Source organism: Chondrus crispus, genomic scaffold (assembly GCF_000350225.1).
Source record: "Chondrus crispus Stackhouse genomic scaffold, scaffold_61, whole genome shotgun sequence".
Taxonomy (NCBI): Eukaryota; Rhodophyta; class Florideophyceae; order Gigartinales; family Gigartinaceae; genus Chondrus; species Chondrus crispus.
The window spans coordinates 209,080-221,576 of NW_005178572.1; positions in this window are offsets into that span (position 1 = coordinate 209,080).

Consider the following 12,497-nt stretch of genomic DNA (forward strand, 5'->3'; position numbering starts at 1 on the left):
GATATCGTCACCCCCGCAGCGTCGACCGAATCGGAAGTCCCCGCAGCCGCCCCGAGCGCGGAGTACGTCGTTGACCGCATCGTCGGACACCGTACCGCGCGGGGCGGGATCCAGTACAAGGTCCGCTGGTATGGATATACCGCCTCCGACGACACCTATGAGCCCGCCGATGGGCTCCCGCAACCGTTTATCGATCGGTATTGGCGCACGCGCCAACGCGGAGAACCTACGCAGGCATAACGCGACGCTTCGCGGCTTCACACCGAACCGCTCGGACGCTCGCGTTCGCACGCGCACCGCTACAGGATCAAACCGACAAGGGGGCGACGTACATCGATGGTTTCCGGCCCAAAGCCGTCCGATTTGCGGTTTCCCAGTGTCGGTGCCATCGGCTCCGTCTCGCCCGCGCGCGTGCAATACCGTTCGCGGAACCGGGCTCCGATTTTTATTTACCTTAGGAGGGGGGGAAGCGTAGCCCGAAGTACGATTTAATTGCGCAAGTTGGCGAGGAAGAAGAGCACCGATAATCGGTTTCGTTTAATCCGGGCAATGCCCCTACTGTACTACGTAAGGGAGGAGACGCTCGGCAAGCCGGTGTCTAGAAGTGGCGCGAGCGCTTCGCCGAGGGCGCCGGTTCGACGTCGTCGGGCGCGGGGCGCGAGGCCCCGACTGTCGACGAAGACATCGGAGGCGCCGCCAGGCGTTGGCTCACCACCGCAAGGACGTCCTGTACGGAGCGCAACTTTGCGTGATGCTCGGCACGCTCGCGCGTCGCCGCGGCAGAGGATTCCTGTAACACCGCGACGGTCTTCTCGAGCTGCCGAACCCGGAGCATCCAATCGCGCGCCTGCAGTAGCGCCGCCTCGACCGAGGAGGGGGCGTCCGCCCCCTCAAAGGAGCAAGCGTACTGCAGTGCCGCGAGCGCGGCCTCCTCCCGGAGGCGCTCCGGGGGAACTCGACCGAGCGGTTGACTTGTGGGAGGTTTCGGCATCGTTGCTGGTCTCGATACGGTTTCGGCCCCGGTCACCGCGCTTATATGCTGAGTGACCGGTGGTGGGTCCGAAAATCCCGCCCCACCGGCCGCGGTCCGCGATGCTGTACCAGTTGTCGAAAGGGCGCGGGAAGGCCACCAAGCGGATGTCCGGCACGACGCCATCGTAGCGCCTGTACCGACCGAATAGGTTGAGGAGCGTGACGTGGTACCGCTCCTCGCCACCGCACCGGACGTAGAGCAAGTCGCTGCCACCCGCGGCGGGTGTACGGCACGGCACGTGTCGCCATCGGGCTTGCCAAGCGCCCGCCCGATTCTGCTGCGCCACGCTACCCCGCCCGGACGGAGTCACGATGGCATGATTCGCAGGGACTGCCTGGAATCGCGCCGAGTCCAAGAGGCGGCGCCGCACGTATTCGTCGACCGTCATCGGGGGCTTGCGACCGGAAGCGCGTCGCCGGGCTCGCCGCCGCCGGTGGTCCATCGAGGACCCGGGCAGCAGCGACCGGACGGACTTGACGCCACTTCTCAGCCAATTCGGCGCGCTGGGGGTCGTGAAGGCCCGCCCGAGCGATAGCGCCGACCCCCGCTCGGCTCGCGGCGAGAGCAGGACAGCCGGCGGTGCCAGCGTCTCGCGCACAGTACCGAAATCGGCTCTTGGCGACGCCGTGCCCGCGGCAGGCAGCGGCGACATGGGAGGCGGGGGTAGTACCGCGGGGTACGCCGGACCCGCCTCAACCGTCCTTGGAGCCACACCCTCGGAGGGCAGCGGCGAGGGCCAGGTCGGTCGTTCTTCTATCGGTGGCGCAGCGACCGGATCGGACGCATCAGCTCGCGAGCGCGTCGCGGGCTCGGCCAAATTGGTGGTCGACTCTGTTCCGCCGCGGCGAGCGCGCTGCGGCTGAAACGCGGGAGTCGACCCGGGTAACGCCGGAGCCCTCCCGGGGCTCGACGGCGCACCGATCGGAAGCGCGTCCACGGGGGTGCTGCTGTGGTCCATGGTCGGTCGTGGGAAGAGTTGGGATAAAGGAATGTCGTCGTCTGGGGAAGGAATGGAGGAGTGTTGGTGAAGTGTGGGGGAGTGCTGTGTTGGAGTTGGTGGTTCTGGGGGGTTCGCGTGGGAGGAGACAGAAGCCGCGCTATCCGAATCGGACGATATACCCGACTTATATACCGTCAGGTCGGTGAAGAGCCACGAGGCGTGCTCGTCCGCGCGAAGAGGCTTCCGTCCGGTCATCGCACGCACAGGTTGTGGAAGAGATCGAGGGGACCGCTGGGAAGAAAATGTGGTCGCCACGAGGATGTGGCGACAGATAAGGAAGGGGGTCTGTGGTACAACGACCGATCCGCGGTCGGTGTACAGTAGGAGCGGCCGCGCGCAGCGGGCACGGGGCACCGTGGCCCACGTGTAATACGTATGATTACCGAACGGGCGCAGCAAGTGACAGGTGTACGCTTGGGTACACGTGTAGTGTAAGGAACCGTGTGGGGATAATGCGCGCGCAGTGTAATGCAAGCGCGTAGTGTGAGGATCCGTGCGGTGGTGTAATGACGGCGCTAGATTTTCAATCGCGTACAGTACCTGGTCCACAGTAGGTGACAGGTACTGTATTGGACAGGTGTCCCGGGCGTCCCTCTGAGGGGTTAAGACCTGGACACCGTCCTCGCAGTAAACACGGGGGGCAGACTTGCCCCCCTCCCTTTCGCGCCTACGTACTACCGTTTCGGTATTCTCTCGCGCGTTGGCTTCTAACCCGTTACCGGTCGTCTCCGATCTAGCACCTCGGGACGACTGCGCGTAACCGGCCAGTGTGCCACTCCCTTTTCGCAAGTCCGACCGTTCGGTAACCGCGCGCCGCGCGTCTCGCGTCGCGAGCTCCCTCGGCTCATCCTCCGAGCCTCTCGCCCGCTAGGGTTTGAGGAGAGCTGTACCACAGGCTACGCATGGCGGATTCAATCCAAGTTTTAGTTTTGGCCCGAAAGTGCGATACAATCCATTTTATCGATATCTGATCTGATGCTGCGCCGCAACTCTCAGTGCAGTCAGTACCTACAACAGCTATCCCAGCACCCTTGCCCTACATGGAGGACTCGTCGGTCCCCCGTTGACAATTCTTCAGAAGTCCCGTAGAAGAGTCATGTTGAGTAATTTCTGAGTATTACAGTAGTAAATGGTAATGTTTTTAAACCCAGGCGCGTTTTGAGAGTGTTTAGAGTTCGTGCGGGATGAACCAAGTTGGTTCATCCCGCAATTCTGGGTTGAACCCAGAATTTCTGTTTTGTAGTGAAAAGGGGGTAGTCTACATTACGAAGGAAGTCTCAGCTTGCGCACCGTTTCGAGAAGACTTGTTTGACGCCCCTTTCGCAGCCCCATTGTCCGCAGACTTGTAAAATCGATCGTTGGGTCTTGAGCTGCTCCGCTCACTGCCAAGTCCGTTTTCTTGATCCGTGTACTGCCCAAAGAATGTCTCAACGTTCGAATCTTCATGAGATTTGCCAGCGGGACACTGCCAAAAATTGAAATTGTGCAAATCTACAAATTATGTATTAATCTAAACATTATTTAAAATTCAACAAATTATTTTTTATTATTAGTATTCATGCAGAATTGAACTCGCGACCAAAATAAAAGGGTAGCAGGGGAGTTGTACCGAAGCACACCACCCCTGCTGAAACCCCTTCTCCATCGCCCCGCCTTTGCGTGCGCACGACTACCGACCTTTCTGGCGGTGCCAGAAGTAAATTTCCAACCCATTTATATCCGACGATTTCGTGCTACAGTATCCGCCCCCCTGTGCATTGGCCCCCCCTTGATTAGTGGAAATAAAGATAGAGTATAAGGTTGGAGACATAAATGAACTTTTCTGTATCGGCCCACCTCTCACCCTTGCATTTCAATTAAATTCCTCCCCTGCGCAATTTTACACGTGGCTGCAGTCGAGGCATTGCCCGCCCCAGCATTCAATATCCGACGCTCCTCTGCCACCAGGGTGCGCTGCAACTCCTGCAGCCCAGCCTCCCCCTCTTCGTAACCTCCTGTTCCGCTTCCCACTACTTCCGGACGTCAGCTCGCGCTGCAGAAGCGTCTCCACCCGCACGGCGACAGCTGCGCCCACGACTCCGTCGTCCGCGCAGACGTGCTACACGCCCGCGGTGCGCCTGCCCCACACGCGCGTCGCTGCCGTCGCGCCGGCAAAGTTGATCGCGGAGAAGAGGCTGGCTTGTGCACAAAGTGCAAGGGGAGCTGATAGGACAGCCGATCAGCACCGCCAGATCACGCGCTCATCCCTCACGTCGTCTTCGAGACGCACGCCGAGTTGGTGGCGCGCAACGCCGTCGACCTCTTGTCTCCGCCGACCCTGCCGCGCTCCATGAGCCCTTCGTACAGCTGCCTCTCGTCCAGCTCGCCCTCCATCCCGTCCCTGCTCTTCGCCGACACGTTCTCCCTCCGCAAGTACCTCCCGATCCAGCGCATCAGCTCCCCAGCGTCATACAGGTCGATCACCTCGTCGTACCGCCGATAAATCCCCCGCATCCTCTCCGTGTCACTCTGCCGTGTTCCTGTCGTAAAACTGGTGCAGGTTGCACCTGAGCAACTTTCTCACGAACGTCCGATAGCTCTCCCGATAATTCACCCCGAAATGCTTCCCCTTCAACATCCGATTGAAAAGAAACATGCTTCTCCACCGCATCGCGTAGCCCACCTCGCCAGTTGCGTAACAGCGATTTCAGCATTGCCACCCCCACAATATTATCAATCTTATCCTCGAAAACCGGCATCCGTCAGTAGTGAGACTCAAAATCTTGTTCAAGCAGCTCAGTCAAAGTGCTGGTAACCGTAAAAGCAACGGCGTCAACTCTGGGACGCATGAGATTTCGGACATCGGTCTCGTCCAAGTCGAGCACGTCGTGAATAATCTGAGACTCGTATTTCTCCATACTGCCTGAGCCACTAGCACCAGCAACAACGCAGAGCCACTCCGTTGTTCCGTCTTTTTCAATCGCCATGGTATACAGCCATGCCGCGTGCCCTATGTTACGGCCCACCCCGTCCGCCCCGTGCTGCATCAGCGTGCCAAGATGCACCATACTGTCTTCCTCAATCGCATCCTCAAGCAGCTTCGGAGCCCGCGCAGCGTTCTGCAACCCCATCTCCTCCATCCGTCAGGAGGAGAGCCAGATTCAACTTAGTGTTAACGCTGCGCACGCTCGTACAGCTCCAGAGCGCGGACCTCGTCCATTTCCACTCCGTCCGTGCCGTGGTGTAGCAGCAGACCAAGATTGTCCAATGCATGCACATAGTCCCTCCTGTCAATCGCAAGCTCGTACAGCTCTGAGGCGCGAACCCCGTTCTTCACGACCCCCCGCGCCGTCCTGCAGTAGGAGGCCGAGATGCACCATCTCCCATTCGTACAGCGTTAACCGCGTTCGTCTCGACTCCGTCAGTGCCCTTGTGAAGGAGGAGACCGAGATTGACCATGGAAGCGACATCATTACCCTTCTCGATCGCACGCTCGAACTTGTCTATGCCGTGTTTCTCTCGAATCCCTCCACATCATATGCCAGCAGGGTGCCGAAATTGAATATAGAATGGACATGGTCTTGTTCCTCAATCGCCCTCTCCAAAGTTTGACAGCCCGCGCTCCATCCTTCCCAACGCCGTCGTTCCCATCCCTCATTAAGTTGCCAAGCTTGTATATTGCGTCGACACACAGGTCTACTTTGATCGCACGTTCGTACAACTACACGGCGCAAGCCGCGTTCTTATCGACCCCCTCTGCGCTCTTCTACAACAGCAAGCCAAGAGCGACCATCGCGCTGACGTCATTCTTGTCAATCGCGTTTTCGTACAACTATGCAGCACGGACTGCATTCATGTCGACCCCGTCTGCCCCCTTCTCCAGTGGTGTGCCGAGGCTCACCATCGCGGAGATATGACCGTGAGTCCCAATCGCACGTAGGTCCTCAGTTCGATCCCTCTCTCCATCTACTTTTTGATTCGTACTTATCTCTCTGCTTAACCGCAGTGTTGGAACACCTCCCGTCGACTTCCCCAATGAAATTCAACTCAAAAACCTCCTGAAGTTGGCTTGGCCATTTTCTTCCGATTGCTGTGAAGTTTGATAATAAGATCTTCTCTGTAGCTCGTGCCACGTTTGATCATCCTAACGTAGTATTTCATTCGTTCGCGGAACTGAACGTTTTCATCGTGCTTCTTCTTTGGTCAACGTAGTCAAGTTATGGCTGTACGACGATGAGCTGCCAGAGAAGGCTCGAATCGATCATTCTTGGGAGTACCTTGACACTTGTGTGTGCTGAGTAGCTGTGGCAATGGAAGGCGTGTCGGCATTAGGGAACATGGCATCGTCGAGCATGGTGATATATGAGCGGTGGCGGGCTCGGGTGTGGGAAAGAAAAGAGGTGTCCCACCCCGACTACATGCCAACCGAAACCGTCAACCTGTTTTTCGATATCTGTTACAAACAATTACGACATGCTGGATTTTTTGAAATCATCCGCCTGCACCGTTGCACAATCGTGCCTGTAGCCGGCAGCACTCCCACGCACAGAGAGCGGCCTTCAACAATGCTCTGAGCTTCGGTGGCGATTTTTTTACGATTCGCGATGTGGGAAAGCTGGGCACCATGCCCATCTGCTTCGTCCAGGTCATGCTGTGCGGCTTTGACGTCGTCTAAGGTATGAGAAGACACCGTCACTGCCCCCGTCTGCTGGTCTTGCTTAGAGTGCGGGATGTGGGGCGCGGCGCAATCTACGTTGAACATGCTAGCGCAAGAAATGCTTGGTTGTTCGGGGGAGGCCCTAACGGACGGATCACCGGGAATTCATTGTTGTGTACTATTCGAACTTTTTTGGTATAGCACTAGTATTTAAGTTCTATTACAAGCCTCCAGGTTTGAGTACTACCCCTCGCTGTCGAAACTTATCGGATCAAGCATTTAGCGTCCTCTTCTGCTTTCTGGCGCATTTCCTGAATAGATTCGAAACCGATCCTGAGTAAGCTTGCATCAAATGACTGATGTTGGAGGAGATTGATGATTGTGTTCGCCTGTTGATCACCACCTTTGTCGCTGATCTCCAGCACCACATTTCGCAGTGCGTGAATCACCTCTTCCTTCGTCGCATCCTCAGCTCGCGACTCCTCTACACCTGACGTATCAGCTGCGGTTGCCTCTGCCTGTTGTTCATCCTGCCCTGTTGCATCCAGTGCGAAATGGGGCGAAAACGTTTTGCTAAGGCCGGCGGCTGGCATGATAACATTCGAATCTTGCGCTGCCAGTCGGGTCCTATCCTCATACCGCTCTTGCAAGGCACGACCGGTGAGTTGGAAGCTCCCACGCAAACGACGAGACTTCACGGGTGGCGGTGAATCAGAAGCGTCAGCCTCTTGCGCCTCAGCTTCATCTGCTGCTGCCTGCTTGCATTTTTTCTTGTGGGCTCCTAGGTAGGCCTGCCTTGGGAAACAATCTCTGCAATACGGGCAACAAACAGAAACGTGATGCATGGCGCAGGCACAAGCTTCGTGAAGAAGCTGGCCCTGCTGTTGATGCTCTTCCACATGGGCTTGCCGGTGAGTGGCACAAAAACTGAGCAAGAGCATCAGATCTGCTTGAGGTCCACAACGTGGGAGGGGTACTTTTCATTGGCTCACTAATCTGCCGAAAATGATTTCATTCAAGGGTATTATTGAAATCGCCGGGCGGCTGCACACCCGCCGGCGTGAGACCAGCTATCCCACGCGAGCTTTGCGTTGCACGGCCGACAGCGCTAGTGCCAGCGCCATCGGTTTACGCGTCTGGCCCAGCGCGATCGGTTTACGCTTTTGGCTTGTGGGGATGACGCGTGGGCCCCTGAAGCGACTTCGCCAAGCATACAGAGACGAACCGGTGCTCGGACGTCAGTGTTCGTACGATACGAACAGACCGTCCGTGAGGCACTACCAAGCCCAATAAGGCTGCATCGGATGCAGTCTCTTTCGCGCCTCTACGCTATACGCTCAGCTGTGGAATAGACAGCCGTGTACGTGGCGTAGAGGCGCACAACAAAACATATCAAGTTAGTATGTATCAGGCTGTGCAATCCTGCGACGCTCCGTCGACTGGCCACTGCAAGTGGAATCAGCTATCCAGCGCCCCCGGACGTTGAGGCATTTGATTATGCTATGGACTTGGAGTTTGGATATCTACACATGGTACCAGCTGCTACAATCTAGATGACTCGAAGCAGACTCTCCCGTACTCTGGCAGCATTCATTTCAAAATTGCTTTAGCGATCAAGTGCTTTCATTATGCTGAATACATATGTTTCCTTGCTAACGGTCAATGCTAAAGTGTGAGACTCTCGAAGTTTGGTATTTCGTTCTCAGAATGCATAGCCAGTTGTTACAACTCACGGTACGTACAAATCGACCTTTCCACTACGAGAGAGTCTTTGTTCAACTTAGGGCGTCGGCCCAGGTCCTTTCTGACAGACTACCAGTGCGTGAACACAATCTCATCTAGTCATGCACTGCTTGCAACCGTCACGGTGAGGAAGAGACGATTGTGTGTCTGCTGGACTGCGTACTGGATGAAAGGTAGGTGAGGTCTCCATCTGGCGGACTTCTTGCACGTCTCACAACTGTATTCTACTCTTTACTGACTATTTTAGTACGCCTATCGACAACCACAAGGAAGTTCTATGTTCGTCGAAATTTTCGCGATTTGACGTTTGTTTTGCATTTCGCGTGGCCCCCTGCTGCTACAACTGTGGAGTGTCTTCATGGCCGACGCAGGGAGTCACGGAAGGCACGAACAAAGTTTCTCCAACTCAATAGTTCAATTCAACTTGACTTGACGCAACAAAGGCTTTGCTGGTGCGCCACTAGCATGTCAGCATTAGAACGACCTTGGGATGCGCCGTGCACCATTATAGTGCATGATGCCGCCCACAGCTGTCCGGCCCCGCTCCCGCCAGCCACTCTTAGCGCTTTTCGAGAGACCGCGAACAGCGCTCCATAGCGAGAAGCACACGACACCGCCTGCCCAAAAAGTGTACTAGCGGAGCGGGCCGCGGGCTCCACTCGAGACCGCCGCCATCCCCAGCAGCTGCAAGCGCGAAAAGATTTGCCTCGACGTTCGGGTCTTGTATTGTAGTGTCGTAAACTATGCAGGTCTCCTCCTTTAGTTTATGCTCGTAGCATAAACTAAAAGAGGAAACCTGTACGGCTAGAGCGAAAGAAACCGCCCAGTGGACCCATGCAAGCCTATGAAAAGGTCAATGCAAGCCCATGCAAATAGCCAAATCAAGTACATGCAGAAAGCCCATGCGAGGCCAGGTACATGGCCAATGCAAGCCTATGCAGATGGCCGACGCAAACCCGTGCAAAAATCCCTTCCAATCCCATGCACATTCCCAATGCGATCCCATGCAAAATCCCATGCAAGCCCATACAGATGTCCAATGCAAGCTTATGGAAAATCCCATGCAAGCTCATGCAGATTCCTAATGCAATCCCATGCATATGACCAATGCAAGCCCATGAAGCCCATGCAAATTACCAATGCAAGCCCATGAACCAGGCCATGCACGTCCAAGCAATCATGGCGCATTTCTCCGCATAGGAAACACTTGGGAAATTTCTGCTCGTGCAAGTATGGGTAAATTGCCATGCATGCATTGGTTTAGTATGGGCTTCGTATGGGAAAGTTTAGACTATCAGAAAAACAGACGGAGCTGGAAACCATTTCCGATAGGTTCCGCAAAATTATTGCGGACCGAAAGGCGGAGGTGTCCAAATCGCTGGCTTCCTCCGGCACGACAGAAGTGTACGGAGAAAGGGAGCAGCTCTTGGGTGATGTGATCCACGAAATGAGGGAGAAGAGTGAAACGGAACGGGATATGAAGGACAAGAAGACAGCCGATGACAAACGTATTTTACAAGCAGGAGAAGATATTAGGGAAATGGCAGTCAAGCGACAGCGACGTCGAAATAAATCTCTTTCTCCAGGGTCCATGGCCGACAACCAGTCGGATGAGGAGTTAGAGTTGATCCAAAAGGATTTGGAATTGCGGAAGGCAGCAGACGCGGCACAAAACCTTCTTCAGAAGGAGCGCTTATCGTTACAGCAGAAGAGGGAGATTCGCGATGCAGAACACCAAGTTTGGATAAAGTCGATCGAGGCAAGGCGGGTTGACGTTGACGAAAGATGCACAGCTCTGGAAGAAAGGCGTTTCGAGGCAGAAGAAAAGGGTAGGAAGAAGAAGGAAGAGTCTGATAATCTTGAAGTGGACGAGCGCAAAGCATTGATAGGGGTTCTTGGGGGTATGGCTCGAAAACTGGCCTAAACGACTCCGCGCCGTCTCTGTTCGCTTTGTAGCGCCACTCACCACTCTCCAAAGCCTTGTGAGGCACCTAATAGCCCCATTTTCGCGTCGATTTCGCCCAACGTATTCTACACGGACTCAGGATATATCATCTCAACACGAATAAAACAAAATCGCGGAGGCGATGTTTTTCGTCTCTACGCGGGTTACTGTCCTACCTCTACACGACCTCTAATCGATGGGTACACGAGCGCGTCGGCGCTTTCTCTCTAAGTGTCATCATGCTGTTTGCATTTGCCATACTCATGCGCGTCACAAAAAAGCGAAACGATGCGCGTACGCCAAGTACATTTCGAGTGTGAGCGTGGCGGACGGGCGGGTGCGAGTACGGCGGAGGCGACCTGGAATGCCTTGTGGCCGTGGGGGCCGCGAACGAAGATGAGATGTGGCGCACGGCGCACGGGGTCGCGCGACGCGGAGGACGAAGTCCCACGGTTTGTGGTAGCGAGAGGGCAGGCGGGGTCGGGTAGGGTTTTCCGCGAAAGGGGGAGCTGAGCTTGTAGTCCGGGGCACACATGCTGGAGCGGAGGGCGAAGATGCCGGGAGGGTGACGGGGGATGGGGGAGAGGGGGGGCTGAAGTAGTGCGGGGGAGTGAGTGCCGGTAAGACGTGATTGCGGGGCGCAGGGGAGAAGGATTGCATGGAGGGCGAGATGATTGGGGAGGGGAGAGAGAAGAGGCGACAGCAATGAGGATAGCGGGATGCCGGGCGGAAAAGGCCAACGGCGGCGCGACAGTGTAGCATATCCCCCTCCCGGAATTAGAATTAGATTAGATCTATAACTGTAGAGCACGACCTCTACAGTACCTCAGTGCGCGCCCACACGTGTACCCCACGTGTACGGGGGTGCGCGCACACACGTGTACCACACGTGTGCCGCCAGCCCCGCAGGCCGACCTGCACTACGGTAATGTTATGATAGCTGACTCCGTATATATGAGCGGACCGCCGGCGGTGGAGGACGACAAGCACGGACTTGTGAAGGATCCTCCACCTTGGTCCGCCCGCTTACTTTCAGGTACTTCCTTTAGTTACCTTAGAGTAGCACCGCGCGCGGGTTGAGGACGCACGCTACACGCCCACGAGCCGGCTCCGCCTCCGCCCGTCGGTACTGGATCGTCACCCAGTACCGCTCCGGGGCGTCGAGGCGTCGAACCGCTCGCGCGTGCGCACGTCTTCCCCGATCCCGCTCTACCACCGCTACCTCGAGCCCGTGCTCGGTACCGTGGGTGGGCCGTGCTTCTGTCTTCCCGCCGATCGGGGTCTTTCCGAACTGTCAGTACTCACCCCCTCGTCGTTGGGGGTGATTATACTACAATGGTCTCCCGACCTAGAAGACTCTCAAGATCGAACCGAGAAGACTATCGTTTACCTCCGCGTCCGTACGCGTCGAGATGAGTGGCGAATATCCCACTTCGATTCGCTCGGAGCCCGCCGATGTGCGAGAGACCGCGCTCCGCGTCCGAGTCGGCGACGGCGACGCTGGTCCTCGAGACCGCGCACCGTCGCCCGACTTCTCCGAAGGAAGCGCTGGCGCGATGTACGATCGCATCGCGGAGTATATCGAAGATGTTCGAACATCGCTCCGTATCGACGTCTCCGACAGCGTGTACGCCCGCTGTATGGATGAGTTGCGCTCCCTCCGCGAAGGAAGGTTCGAGCGCGTAACTCAATCCTTGGAGAACTTGCGCGCCCTCGTCCACCAGCTACAGTCCCGTTTGGTACTGGTCGAGGAGGCGCGCATCGATTCCCCCGCCATGGAAGTTGCCGGTCGACCCGTGAGTGCAAACTCCGGGGTCCGACGCGACCCGCAACCCTTCCCATCAGCCGAACAGATGGGAGCGTTCGCGCACATGGCAGAGGAGCTCAACTCAACGCGCCGCCGTGCCCGTGATATGGAACAGACCTCGGCCGAGAGGCCGCCCGGAGCCCCCTCCAGTAGGCCCGGTGCCACTGTTCCTCCGGGCGCATCCGGAGCACAGGAGTGGCCCCCGACTGGTGCGGTCACCAGTCGGAGGGCGGAGGACTTCAAGCCGACGGCGGACGCGAACTTCGCGTTCGAGACTCAAGCCCTGCCGTATGCATCCGGAAGCATGCGGCAGTCCCGACGGGTACCGGATGA